Source organism: Vipera berus, assembly GCF_964194415.1.
Source record: "Vipera berus genome assembly, chromosome: Z".
Lineage (NCBI taxonomy): Eukaryota > Metazoa > Chordata > Lepidosauria > Squamata > Viperidae > Vipera > Vipera berus.
Window position 1 is genome coordinate 51,305,467 of NC_138205.1, and position 14,087 is coordinate 51,319,553.

Below are 14,087 nucleotides of genomic sequence, written 5' to 3' on the forward strand. Positions count from 1 at the left end.
GGACTAAAACAGAACTTTGGAGTACCCCACTGCTCACTTCCCTCTATGTAGATGCAATTCCATTAAGGATTACACATTGAGTGCGGTTTGTCAGCCAGTTGCAAGTCCATCTGGTGATGATGTTTTCTATTCCACATTTGTCTAACGTATCAAGAAGTAGATTGTGGTCTGCTTTGTCAAATGCCTTCCTGAAATTCAAGTATACTATGTCCACAGCATTTTGCCACTAATTTAGTCACTGTCAAAGAAAGAAATAAGATTTGTTTGGCATGATCTGTTTTTGACAAACCATGTTGGCTTCTGGTTATAACTTTGCTTGGTTCTAGGTGTTTGTAAACCTGACGCTTGATTGTCTTTTAATTTCCTGCACCTGGAGTTTATCCCTTTCCTTTCCTTTCCTTTCCTTTCCTTTCCTTTCCTTTCCTTTCCTTTCCTTTCCTTTCCTTTCCTTTCCTTTCCTTTCCTTTCCTTTCCTTTCCTTCTTTCCTTTCCTTTCCTTTCCTTTCCTTTCCTTTCCTTTCCTTTCCTTTCCTTTCCTTTCCTTTCCTTTCCTTTCCCTTTTTTTTGAAAATAGCAGCCACATCAGCTCTTTCGCCATCCTTTGGTAGTTCCCTGGTGCTCCAGGATCTTTGAAAGATATGATTCAATGGTTCAATCTGTGAGCATCTTCATAACTCTGGGATGTAATCCATCAAATCCTGAAAGAGCTGGCAGGTGTGAACTCAGAATCATAGAACCATATTTTTCAAAGATCCTGGAGCATTGGGGAACTACCAAAGGTCTGGAAGAGAACTGATGAACTAGCCTTACATTTTTATTCTTCACAAGCTCTCTTCCATTCTCAGTTGACAAGGTCATAAATTTACAATAAAATATATTATTTATTGCTAACACATTCTTATGGAATTTCTCTAGTATTTCACTTCTCTATTTCATAAGACATACTCTGGTATGTCTAGCAGAGTCATTAATGAGTATAATAAAATGTAGGTTACCATAAAGAATCTAAATGCATCAAAGATTAAGAGCTATTAGTGGCATCTTGGCCAATTGAGCTGCTCTTGGATAATGTGCATAGGTTGTTGCACCTTGTGCATTTCATCAGTGTGCATGAGGGATATTGGGATGCATGGCACCATGCTCTGGTTTGTAGGTCAGTGTATGGCCTCAGAGACTACATCATGATCAGTAATACAAAATCTGGATCCATTTCTTATAAACAATTTTGGATTACTATTCTCTTTTTTGCAGTCCTGTTAGCAAGTTTGTACAGGCTCTCTACTATGACTCACACAATAAGAATGAGGGAGAATAAGAATCTTCACTCAATTGTGAAATGTGCACATATTTTCGTAGACAGAGCCAATAAAACTATTATTGATAAAACAGTCACGGAAATCAGGCTTTCTTCTAGGATATTAGTATTTCACTTGGATTGTGCTTAATCTTTATGTGTAGAATTAGATTTATATGCCTAACAATCTTAACATAATAACCCTGGAAGGCTAATACCTGAAAAAAAAATCCATATAAAATAACATCTCAGAACTGACCAATAAATGAACCTTATAATGACTTCTGAGGTAACAACAAATCTAACACAATAACTTTAATCCACAGCAAAAGGAAATTATTCGCCAACAATGCCCAATCCCAAAAAGACAGATGTCGCTGTAAGGATAACTTTGTCTGGGATACAACCTGGGGAACCTCACATTTCATCATTCAAAACCAGCAATACCTTCAAAGATGTCATGACAAAGACAGCAATCAATACCTCTTCTTTTGCTGAAACCCATAGTACGACAACAAAACACAGTGCCTCAACAAAAACCAATACCACAACGAACAAAGCCACTAAAAGAACAGCCTCAAAAAATGCTACCTTAGGGGAAAGACACACTCACTCAGATTCCACTATAACTCCAGCTCCAACAAGGACACCCTCGAAGGAAACAAAAAGCCCCTCAGCGGAAACCAACAGCACCTTAACCGAAGTCAGTGCTCGAACGGCAGCAACCTCACTTTCAGGGGAAGGATATTCCCCTACATCAAATGGCAGCAGCTCGATGCAGAACAGTGTCAGCCTCAGTGATGTGACTGTAGAGGTGCTTTCCCCAAGTACCCTACACGAAACAAGGCAGAGCTTCACAACGTTCAACATGCCGGGGAACAATGGGACTGTAGCCTCAGCTTTTAGAACTTCTCCTTTGGGATCAACACAGAGTCCTCCCTCCAAGGGCAATACCACTGTGAATAATTCACCTGAATACACGCCATCCACAAGGACTCTCTCAACCGACAGACTTAGCTATGCAACATCTGCCAGGCGAGAAGCATTCACTTCAGATACACATCTCAGCCCCTCGCCATTTCCAGGCGCCTCACCCAGTGACCAGAAGAGTGTTGTGTCAACAAGTGCCGTCTCAGGTGAAGTACGCACTTCTGCAAATGCCCCCATCGCCACCACGAGTGATGTGAATCTTGGCGCAACTTCTACCAGTCCTTTAACAGTAGAAAGCCCGGGCTTCCCAACCTACAGTAGCCCCACCGTTAACGATGTCAATAGAAGCACAGTTGTCATGACTTCTCCTCCAGGCGAAACACCCAGAAGCACCAAATATACAGGCCCCACCGACAACGAGGGAAGTACAATCACGGATCTCACAGATTCTCCCGCAGATCAAACTCAAAGTCCCATGGAAAATGGCAGCACCAAAGGAACCCATGTCACTACAACTCCAGCTCCAACAAGCACACCCTCCCAGGAAACAACAAGCCCCTCAGCGGAAACCAGCAGCACCTTAACCGATGTCAGCGCTCGAACGGCAGCAACCTCGCTTTCAGGGGAAGGATATTCCCCTACATCAAATGGCAGCAGCTCGACGCAGAACAGTGTCAGCCTCAGCGATGTGACTGCAGAGGTGCTTTCCCCAAGTACCCTACCCGGAACAAGGCAGAGCTTCACAACGTTCAGCATGCCGGGGAACAATGGGACTGTAGCCTCAGCTTTTACAACTTCTCCTTCGGGATCAACACAGAGCCCTCCCTCCCAGGCCGATACCACCGTGAGTAATTCCCCTGAATCCACGCCATCCACAAGGACTCTCTCCTCCGATACACTCAGTTCTGCGACAGCGCGCACTGCACCAGAAAATGAAACTGGCACAGGGACTGAGGTCACTTCAAAACCCGCATCCGCAAGTACTCCCTCAGCAGAAGCACAGGTCTCACCAACTATGCCCAGCCCCACAGAGAATGATGTCGCTGTAAGCACGGCTTTGACCGGGACCGTCTCCGGGGAATCTTACACTGCTTCATCCCATACCAGCAGCGTCTTCAGCAATGTCACCACCAAGCCAGCGTTCTTCACTTCTCGCTCCACGGCAACCCATACCTCTGCCTCCTCACACGGGCCCTCAGCAGAGCCCAGCACAACAACGAGCAATGCCACTACGAGCATTGTTTCCACAAGTGCTCCCTTGGGTGAAACACACACTCTCTCAACAACTCCCAGCACCACAGGGATAGAGGGCAGTAGACGCACAGCTTCACCCAGTGCTACTTCAGAGAAAACAGACAGCCCTCCACCAAGTACGAATCCCACAGGGAGTGATGTCGGTAGCACCATGACTACCATACGGACTACTTCAGTTGAGACACACAGCCCTGCAACGTCACACAGCCGCTCAACCCTTACGAGTTCCACTCCGGCCCATGTGGCTACCAGTAGTACATCCAGAAACACTCCCTCGTGGGAAATGCACACCTCCCTGACCACCCTCGACAGCACCGGGAGAGAGCTCACCAGCGACATAACTTTAGCTACTTCCCTCTCACCTGAAATGCACACCTCCTCATCGGATTCCACTAGAACTTTAAGCGATTTCAGCAACAGCATTACTAGTGCAACATCTGCCAGGCGAGAAACATTCACTTCAGATACACATCTCAGCCCCTCGGCATTTCCAGGCGCCTCACCCAGCGACGTGACGAGCGTCGCGTCAACGAGTGCCGTCTCAGGTGAAGTACGCACTTCTGCAAATGCCCCCATCGCCACCACGAGTAATGTGAATCTTGGCGCAACTTCTCCCAGTCCTTTAACAGTAGAAAGCCCGGGCTTCCCAACCTACAGTAGCCCCACCGTTAACGATGTCAATAGAAGCACAGTTGTCATGACTTCTCCTCCAGGCGAAACACCCAGGAGCACCGCATATACAGGCCCCACCGACAACGAGGGAAGTACAATCACGGATCTCACAGATTCTCCCGCAGATCAAACTCGAAGTCCCACGGAAAATGGCAGCACCAAAGGAATCCATGTCACTACAACTCCAGCTCCAACAAGCACACCCTCCCAGGAAACAACAAGCCCCGCAGCGGAAACCAGCAGCACCTTAACCGATGTCAGCGCTCGAACGGCAGCAACCTCGCTTTCAGGGGAAGGATATTCCCCTACATCAAATGGCAGCAGCTCGACGCAGAACAGTGTCAGCCTCAGCGATGTGACTGCAGAGGTGCTTTCCCCAAGTACCCTACCCGGAACAAGGCAGAGCTTTACAACGTTCAGCATGCCGGGGAACAATGGGACTGTAGCCTCAGCTTTTACAACTTCTCCTTCGGGATCAACACAGAGCCCTCCCTCCCAGGCCAATACCACCGTGAGTAATTCCCCTGAATCCACGCCATCCACAAGGACTCTCTCCTCCGAGACACTCAGTTCTGCGACAGCGCGCACTGCACCAGAAAATGAAACTGGCACAGGAACTGAGGTCACTTCAAAACCCGCATCCGCAAGTACTCCCTCAGCAGAAGCACAGGTCTCACCAACTATGCCCAGCCCCACAGAGAATGATGTCGCTGTAAGCACGGCTTTGACTGGGACCGTCTCCGGGGAATCTTACACTGCTTCATCCCATACCAGCAGCGCCTTCAGCAATGTCACCACCAAGCCAGCGTTCTTCACTTCTCGCTCCACGGCAACCCATACCTCGGCCTCCTCACACGGGCCCTCAGCAGAGCCCAGCACAACAACGAGCAATGCCACTATGAGCATTGTTTCCACAAGTGCTCCCTTGGGTGAAACACACACTCTCTCAACAACTCCCAGCACCACAGGGATAGAGGCCAGTAGACGCACAGCTTCACCCAGTGCTACTTCAGAGAAAACAGACAGCCCTCCACCAAGTACGAATCCCACAGGGAGTGATGTCGGTAGCACCATCACTACCATACGGACTACTTCAGTTGAGACACACAGCCCCGCAACGGCACACAGCCGCTCAACCCTTACGAGTCCCACTCCGGCTCATGTGGCTACCAGTAGTACATCCAGAAACACTCCCTCGTGGGAAATGCACACCTCCCTGACCACCCTCGACAGCACCGGGAGAGAGCTCACCAGCGACATAACTTTAGCTACTTCCCTCTCACCTGAAATGCACACCTCCTCATCGGATTCCACTAGAACATTAAGCGATTTCAGCAACAGCATTACTAGTGCAACATCTGCCAGGCGAGAAACATTCACTTCAGATACACATCTCAGCCCCTCGGCATTTCCAGGCGCCTCACCCAGCGACGTGACGAGCGTCGCGTCAACGAGTGCCGTCTCAGGTGAAGTACGCACTTCTGCAAATGCCCCCATCGCCACCACGAGTGATGTGAATCTTGGCGCAACTTCTCCCAGTCCTTTAACAGTAGAAAGCCCGGGCTTCCCAACCTACAGTAGCCCCACCGTTAACGATGTCAATAGAAGCACAGTTGTCATGACTTCTCCTCCAGGCGAAACACCCAGGAGCACCGCATATACAGGCCCCACCGACAACGAGGGAAGTACAATCACGGATCTCACAGATTCTCACGCAGATCAAACTCGAAGTCCCACGGAAAATGGCAGCACCAAAGGAACCCATGTCACTACAAATCCAGCTCCAACAAGCACACCCTCCCAGGAAACAACAAGCCCCTCAGCGGAAACCAGCAGCACCTTAACCGATGTCAGCGCTCGAACGGCAGCAACCTCGCTTTCAGGGGAAGGATATTCCCCTACATCAAATGGCAGCAGCTCGACGCAGAACAGTGTCAGCCTCAGCGATGTGACTGCAGAGGTGCTTTCCCCAAGTACCCTACCCGGAACAAGGCAGAGCTTCACAACGTTCAGCATGCCGGGGAACAATGGGACTGTAGCCTCAGCTTTTACAACTTCTCCTTCGGGATCAACACAGAGCCCTCCCTCCCAGGCCGATACCACCATGAGTAATACCCCTGAATCCACGCCATCCACAAGGACTCTCTCCTCCGAGACACGCAGTTCTGCGACAGCCCGCACTGCACCAGAAAATGAAACTGGCACAGGAACTGAGGTCACTTCAAAACCCGCAACCGCAAGTACTCCCTCAGCAGAAGCACAGGTCTCACCAACTATGCCCAGCCCCACAGAGAATGATGTCGCTGTAAGCACGGCTTTGACCGGGACCGTCTCCGGGGAATCTTACACTGCTTCATCCCATACCAGCAGCGCCTTCAGCAATGTCACCACCAAGCCAGCATTCTTCACTTCTCGCTCCACGGCAACCTATACCTCAGCCTCCTCACACGGGCCCTCAGCAGAGCCCAGCACAACAACGAGCAATGCCACTATGAGCATTGTTTCCACAAGTGCTCCCTTGGGTGAAACACACACTCTCTCAACAACTCCCAGCACCACAGGGATAGAGGCCAGTAGACGCACAGCTTCACCCAGTGCTACTTCAGAGAAAACAGACAGCCCTCCACCAAGTACGAATCCCACAGGGAGTGATGTCGGTAGCACCATCACTACCATACGGACTACTTCAGTTGAGACACACAGCCCCGCAACGGCACACAGCCGCTCAACCCTTACGAGTCCCACTCCGGATCATGTGGCTACCAGTAGTACATCCGGAAACACTCCCTCGTGGGAAATGCACACCTCCCTGACCACCCTCGACAGCACCGGGAGAGAGCTCACCAGCGACATAACTTTAGCTACTTCCCTCTCACCTGAAATGCACACCTCCTCATCGGATTCCACTAGAAAATTAAGCGATTTCAGCAACAGCATTACTAGTGCAACATCTGCCAGGCGAGAAACATTCACTTCAGATACACATCTCAGCCCCTCGGCATTTCCAGGCGCCTCACCCAGCGACGTGACGAGCGTCGCGTCAACGAGTGCCGTCTCAGGTGAAGTACGCACTTCTGCAAATGCCCCCATCGCCACCACGAGTGATGTGAATCTTGGCGCAACTTCTCCCAGTCCTTTAACAGTAGAAAGCCCGGGCTTCCCAACCTACAGTAGCCCCACCGTTAACGATGTCAATAGAAGCACAGTTGTCATGACTTCTCCTCCAGGCGAAACACCCAGGAGCACCACATATACAGGCCCCACCGACAACGAGGGAAGTACAATCACGGATCTCACAGATTCTCCCGCAGATCAAACTCGAAGTCCCACGGAAAATGGCAGCAACAAAGGAACCCATGTCACTACAAATCCAGCTCCAACAAGCACACCCTCCCAGGAAACAACAAGCCCCTCAGCGGAAACCAGCAGCACCTTAACCGATGTCAGCGCTCGAACGGCAGCAACCTCGCTTTCAGGGGAAGGATATTCCCCTACATCAAATGGCAGCAGCTCGACGCAGAACAGTGTCAGCCTCAGCGATGTGACTGCAGAGGTGCTTTCCCCAAGTACCCTACCCGGAACAAGGCAGAGCTTCACAACGTTCAGCATGCCGGGGAACAATGGGACTGTAGCCTCAGCTTTTACAACTTCTCCTTCGGGATCAACACAGAGCCCTCCCTCCCAGGCCGATACCACCGTGAGTAATACCCCTGAATCCACGCCATCCACAAGGACTCTCTCCTCCGAGACACGCAGTTCTGCGACAGCCCGCACTGCACCAGAAAATGAAACTGGCACAGGAACTGAGGTCACTTCAAAACCCGCAACCGCAAGTACTCCCTCAGCAGAAGCACAGGTCTCACCAACTATGCCCAGCCCCACAGAGAATGATGTCGCTGTAAGCACGGCTTTGACCGGGACCGTCTCCGGGGAATCTTACACTGCTTCATCCCATACCAGCAGCGCCTTCAGCAATGTCACCACCAAGCCAGCGTTCTTCACTTCTCGCTCCACGGCAACCCATACCTCGGCCTCCTCACACGGGCCCTCAGCAGAGCCCAGCACAACAACGAGCAATGCCACTACGAGCATTGTTTCCACAAGTGCTTCCTTGGGTGAAACACACACTCTCTCAACAACTCCCAGCACCACAGGGATAGAGGCCAGTAGACGCACAGCTTCACCCAGTGCTACTTCAGAGAAAACAGACAGCCCTCCACCAAGTACGAATCCCACAGGGAGTGATGTCGGTAGCACCATCACTACCATACGGACTACTTCAGTTGAGACACACAGCCCCGCAACGGCACACAGCCGCTCAACCCTTACGAGTCCCACTCCGGCTCATGTGGCTACCAGTAGTACATCCGGAAACACTCCCTCGTGGGAAATGCACACCTCCCTGACCACCCTCGACAGCACCGGGAGAGAGCTCACCAGCGACATAACTTTAGCTACTTCCCTCTCACCTGAAATGCACACCTCCTCATCGGATTCCACTAGAACATTAAGAGATTTCAGCAACAGCATTACTAGTGCAACATCTGCCAGGCGAGAAACATTCACTTCAGATACACATCTCAGCCCCTCGGCATTTCCAGGCGCCTCACCCAGCGACGTGACGAGCGTCGCGTCAACGAGTGCCGTCTCAGGTGAAGTACGAACTTCTGCAAATACCACCATCGCCACCACGAGTGATGTGAATCTTGGCGCAACTTCTCCCAGTCCTTTAACAGTAGAAAGCCCGGGCTTCCCAACCTACAGTAGCCCCACCGTTAACGATGTCAATAGAAGCACAGTTGTCATGACTTCTCCTCCAGGCGAAACACCCAGGAGCACCGCATATACAGGCCCCACCGACAACGAGGGAAGTACAGTCACGGATCTCACAGATTCTCCCGCAGATCAAACTCGAAGTCCCACGGAAAATGGCAGCACCAAAGGAACCCATGTCACTACAACTCCAGCTCCAACAAGCACACCCTCCCAGGAAACCACAAGCCCCTCAGCGGAAACCAGCAGCACCTTAACCGATGTCAGCGCTCGAACGGCAGCAACCTCGCTTTCAGGGGAAGGATATTCCCCTACATCAAATGGCAGCAGCTCGACGCAGAACAGTGTCAGCCTCAGCGATGTGACTGCAGAGGTGCTTTCCCCAAGTACCCTACCCGGAACAAGGCAGAGCTTCACAACGTTCAGCATGCCGGGGAACAATGGGACTGTAGCCTCACCTTTTACAACTTCTCCTTCGGGATCAACACAGAGCCCTCCCTCCCAGGCCGATACCACCGTGAGTAATTCCCCTGAATCCACCCCATCCACAAGGACTCTCTCATCCGAGACACTCAGTTCTGCGACAGCGCGCACTGCACCAGAAAATGAAACTGGCACAGGAACTGAGGTCACTTCAAAACCCGCATCCGCAAGTACTCCCTCAGCAGAAGCACAGGTCTCACCAACTATGCCCAGCCCCACAGAGAATGATGTCGCTGTAAGCACGGCTTTGACCGGGACCGTCTCCGGGGAATCTTACACTGCTTCATCCCATACCAGCAGCGCCTTCAGCAATGTCACCACCAAGCCAGCGTTCTTCACTTCTCACTCCACGGCAGCCCATACCTCGGCTTCCTCATACGGGCCCTCAGCAGAGCCCAGCACAACAACGAGCAATGCCAGTACGAGCATTGTTTCCACAAGTGCTCCCTTGGGTGAAACACACACTCTCTCAACAACTCCCAGCACCACAGGGATAGAGGCCAGTAGACGCACAGCTTCACCCAGTGCTACTTCAGAGAAAACAGACAGCCCTCCACCAAGTACGAATCCCACAGGGAGTGATGTCGGTAGCACCATCACTACCATACGGACTACTTCAGTTGAGACACACAGCCCCGCAACGGCACACAGCCGCTCAACCCTTACGAGTCCCATTCCGGCTCATGTGGCTACCAGTAGTACATCCGGAAACACTCCCTCGTGGGAAATGCACACCTCCCTGACCACTCTTGACAGCACCGGGAGAGAGCTCACCAGCGACATAACTTTAGCTACTTCCCTCTCACCTGAAATGCACACCTCCTCATCGGATTCCACTAGAACATTAAGCGATTTCAGCAACAGCATTACTAGTGCAACATCTGCCAGGCGAGAAACATTCACTTCAGATACACATCTCAGCCCCTCGGCATTTCCAGGCGCCTCACCCAGCGACGTGACGAGCGTCGCGTCAACGAGTGCCGTCTCAGGTGAAGTACGCACTTCTGCAAATGCCCCCATCGCCACCACGAGTGATGTGAATCTTGGCGCAACTTCTCCCAGTCCTTTAACAGTAGAAAGCCCGGGCTTCCCAACCTACAGTAGCCCCACCGTTAACGATGTCAATAGAAGCACAGTTGTCATGACTTCTCCTCCAGGCGAAACACCCAGGAGCACCGCATATACAGGCCCCACCGACAACGAGGGAAGTACAATCACGAATCTCACAGATTCTCCCGCAGATCAAACTCGAAGTCCCACGGAAAATGGCAGCACCAAAGGAACCCATGTCACTACAACTCCAGCTCCAACAAGCACACCCTCCCAGGAAACAACAAGCCCCTCAGCGGAAACCAGCAGCACCTTAACCGATGTCAGCGCTCGAACGGCAGCAACCTCGCTTTCAGGGGAAGGATATTCCCCTACATCAAATGGCAGCAGCTCGACGCAGAACAGTGTCAGCCTCAGCGATGTGACTGCAGAGGTGCTTTCCCCAAGTACCCTACCCGGAACAAGGCAGAGCTTCACAACGTTCAGCATGCCGGGGAACAATGGGACTGTAGCCTCAGCTTTTACAACTTCTCCTTCGGGATCAACACAGAGCCCTCCCTCCCAGGCCGATACCACCGTGAGTAATTCCCCTGAATCCACGCCATCCACAAGGACTCTCTCCTCCGAGACACTCAGTTCTGCGACAGCACGCACTGCACCAGAAAATGAAACTGGCACAGGAACTGAGGTCACTTCAAAACCCACTTCCGCAAGTACTCCCTCAGCAGAAGCACAGGTCTCACCAACTATGCCCAGCCCCACAGAGAATGATGTCGCTGTAAGCACGGCTTTGACCGGGACCGTCTCCGGGGAATCTTACACTGCTTCATCCCATACCAGCAGCGCCTTCAGCAATGTCACCACCAAGCCAGCGTTCTTCACTTCTCGCTCCACGGCAACTCATACCTCTGCCTCCTCACACGGGCCCTCAGCAGAGCCCAGCACAACAACGAGCAATGCCACTACGAGCATTGTTTCCACAAGTGCTCCCTTGGGTGAAACACACACTCTCTCAACAACTCCCAGCACCACAGGGATAGAGGCCAGTAGACGCACAGCTTCACCCAGTGCTACTTCCGAGAAAACAGACAGCCCCCCACCAAGTACGAATCCCACAGGGAGTGATGTCGGTAGCACCATGACTACCATACGGACTACTTCAGTTGAGACACACAGCCCCGCAACGGCACACAGCCGCTCAACCCTTACGAGTCCCACTCCGGCTCATGTGGCTACCAGTAGTACATCCGGAAACACTCCCTCGTGGGAAATGCACACCTCCCTGACCACCCTCGACAGCACCGGGAGAGAGCTCACCAGCGACATAACTTTAGCTACTTCCCTCTCACCTGAAATGCACACCTTCTCATCGGATTCCACTAGAACAATAAGCGATTTCAGCAACAGCATAACTAGTGCAACATCTGCCAGGCGAGAAACATTCACTTCAGATACACATCTCAGCCCCTCGGCATTTCCAGGCGCCTCACCCAGCAACGTGACGAACGTCGCGTCAACGAGTGCCGTCTCAGGTGAAGTACGAACTTCTGCAAATACCACCATCGCCACCACGAGTGATGTGAATCTTGGCGCAACTTCTCCCAGTCCTTTAACAGTAGAAAGCCCGGGCTTCCCAACCTACAGTAGCCCCACCGTTAACGATGTCAATAGAAGCACAGTTGTCATGACTTCTCCTCCAGGCGAAACACCCAGGAGCACCGCATATACAGGCCCCACCGACAACGAGGGAAGTACAGTCACGGATCTCACAGATTCTCCCGCAGATCAAACTCGAAGTCCCACGGAAAATGGCAGCACCAAAGGAACCCATGTCACTACAACTCCAGCTCCAACAAGCACACCCTCCCAGGAAACCACAAGCCCCTCAGCGGAAACCAGCAGCACCTTAACCGATGTCAGCGCTCGAACGGCAGCAACCTCGCTTTCAGGGGAAGGATATTCCCCTACATCAAATGGCAGCAGCTCGACGCAGAACAGTGTCAGCCTCAGCGATGTGACTGCAGAGGTGCTTTCCCCAAGTACCCTACCCGGAACAAGGCAGAGCTTCACAACGTTCAGCATGCCGGGGAACAATGGGACTGTAGCCTCACCTTTTACAACTTCTCCTTCGGGATCAACACAGAGCCCTCCCTCCCAGGCCGATACCACCGTGAGTAATTCCCCTGAATCCACCCCATCCACAAGGACTCTCTCATCCGAGACACTCAGTTCTGCGACAGCGCGCACTGCACCAGAAAATGAAACTGGCACAGGAACTGAGGTCACTTCAAAACCCGCATCCGCAAGTACTCCCTCAGCAGAAGCACAGGTCTCACCAACTATGCCCAGCCCCACAGAGAATGATGTCGCTGTAAGCACGGCTTTGACCGGGACCGTCTCCGGGGAATCTTACACTGCTTCATCCCATACCAGCAGCGCCTTCAGCAATGTCACCACCAAGCCAGCGTTCTTCACTTCTCACTCCACGGCAGCCCATACCTCGGCTTCCTCATACGGGCCCTCAGCAGAGCCCAGCACAACAACGAGCAATGCCAGTACGAGCATTGTTTCCACAAGTGCTCCCTTGGGTGAAACACACACTCTCTCAACAACTCCCAGCACCACAGGGATAGAGGCCAGTAGACGCACAGCTTCACCCAGTGCTACTTCAGAGAAAACAGACAGCCCTCCACCAAGTACGAATCCCACAGGGAGTGATGTCGGTAGCACCATCACTACCATACGGACTACTTCAGTTGAGACACACAGCCCCGCAACGGCACACAGCCGCTCAACCCTTACGAGTCCCATTCCGGCTCATGTGGCTACCAGTAGTACATCCGGAAACACTCCCTCGTGGGAAATGCACACCTCCCTGACCACTCTTGACAGCACCGGGAGAGAGCTCACCAGCGACATAACTTTAGCTACTTCCCTCTCACCTGAAATGCACACCTCCTCATCGGATTCCACTAGAACATTAAGCGATTTCAGCAACAGCATTACTAGTGCAACATCTGCCAGGCGAGAAACATTCACTTCAGATACACATCTCAGCCCCTCGGCATTTCCAGGCGCCTCACCCAGCGACGTGACGAGCGTCGCGTCAACGAGTGCCGTCTCAGGTGAAGTACGCACTTCTGCAAATGCCCCCATCGCCACCACGAGTGATGTGAATCTTGGCGCAACTTCTCCCAGTCCTTTAACAGTAGAAAGCCCGGGCTTCCCAACCTACAGTAGCCCCACCGTTAACGATGTCAATAGAAGCACAGTTGTCATGACTTCTCCTCCAGGCGAAACACCCAGGAGCACCGCATATACAGGCCCCACCGACAACGAGGGAAGTACAATCACGAATCTCACAGATTCTCCCGCAGATCAAACTCGAAGTCCCACGGAAAATGGCAGCACCAAAGGAACCCATGTCACTACAACTCCAGCTCCAACAAGCACACCCTCCCAGGAAACAACAAGCCCCTCAGCGGAAACCAGCAGCACCTTAACCGATGTCAGCGCTCGAACGGCAGCAACCTCGCTTTCAGGGGAAGGATATTCCCCTACATCAAATGGCAGCAGCTCGACGCAGAACAGTGTCAGCCTCAGCGATGTGACTGCAGAGGTGCTTTCCCCA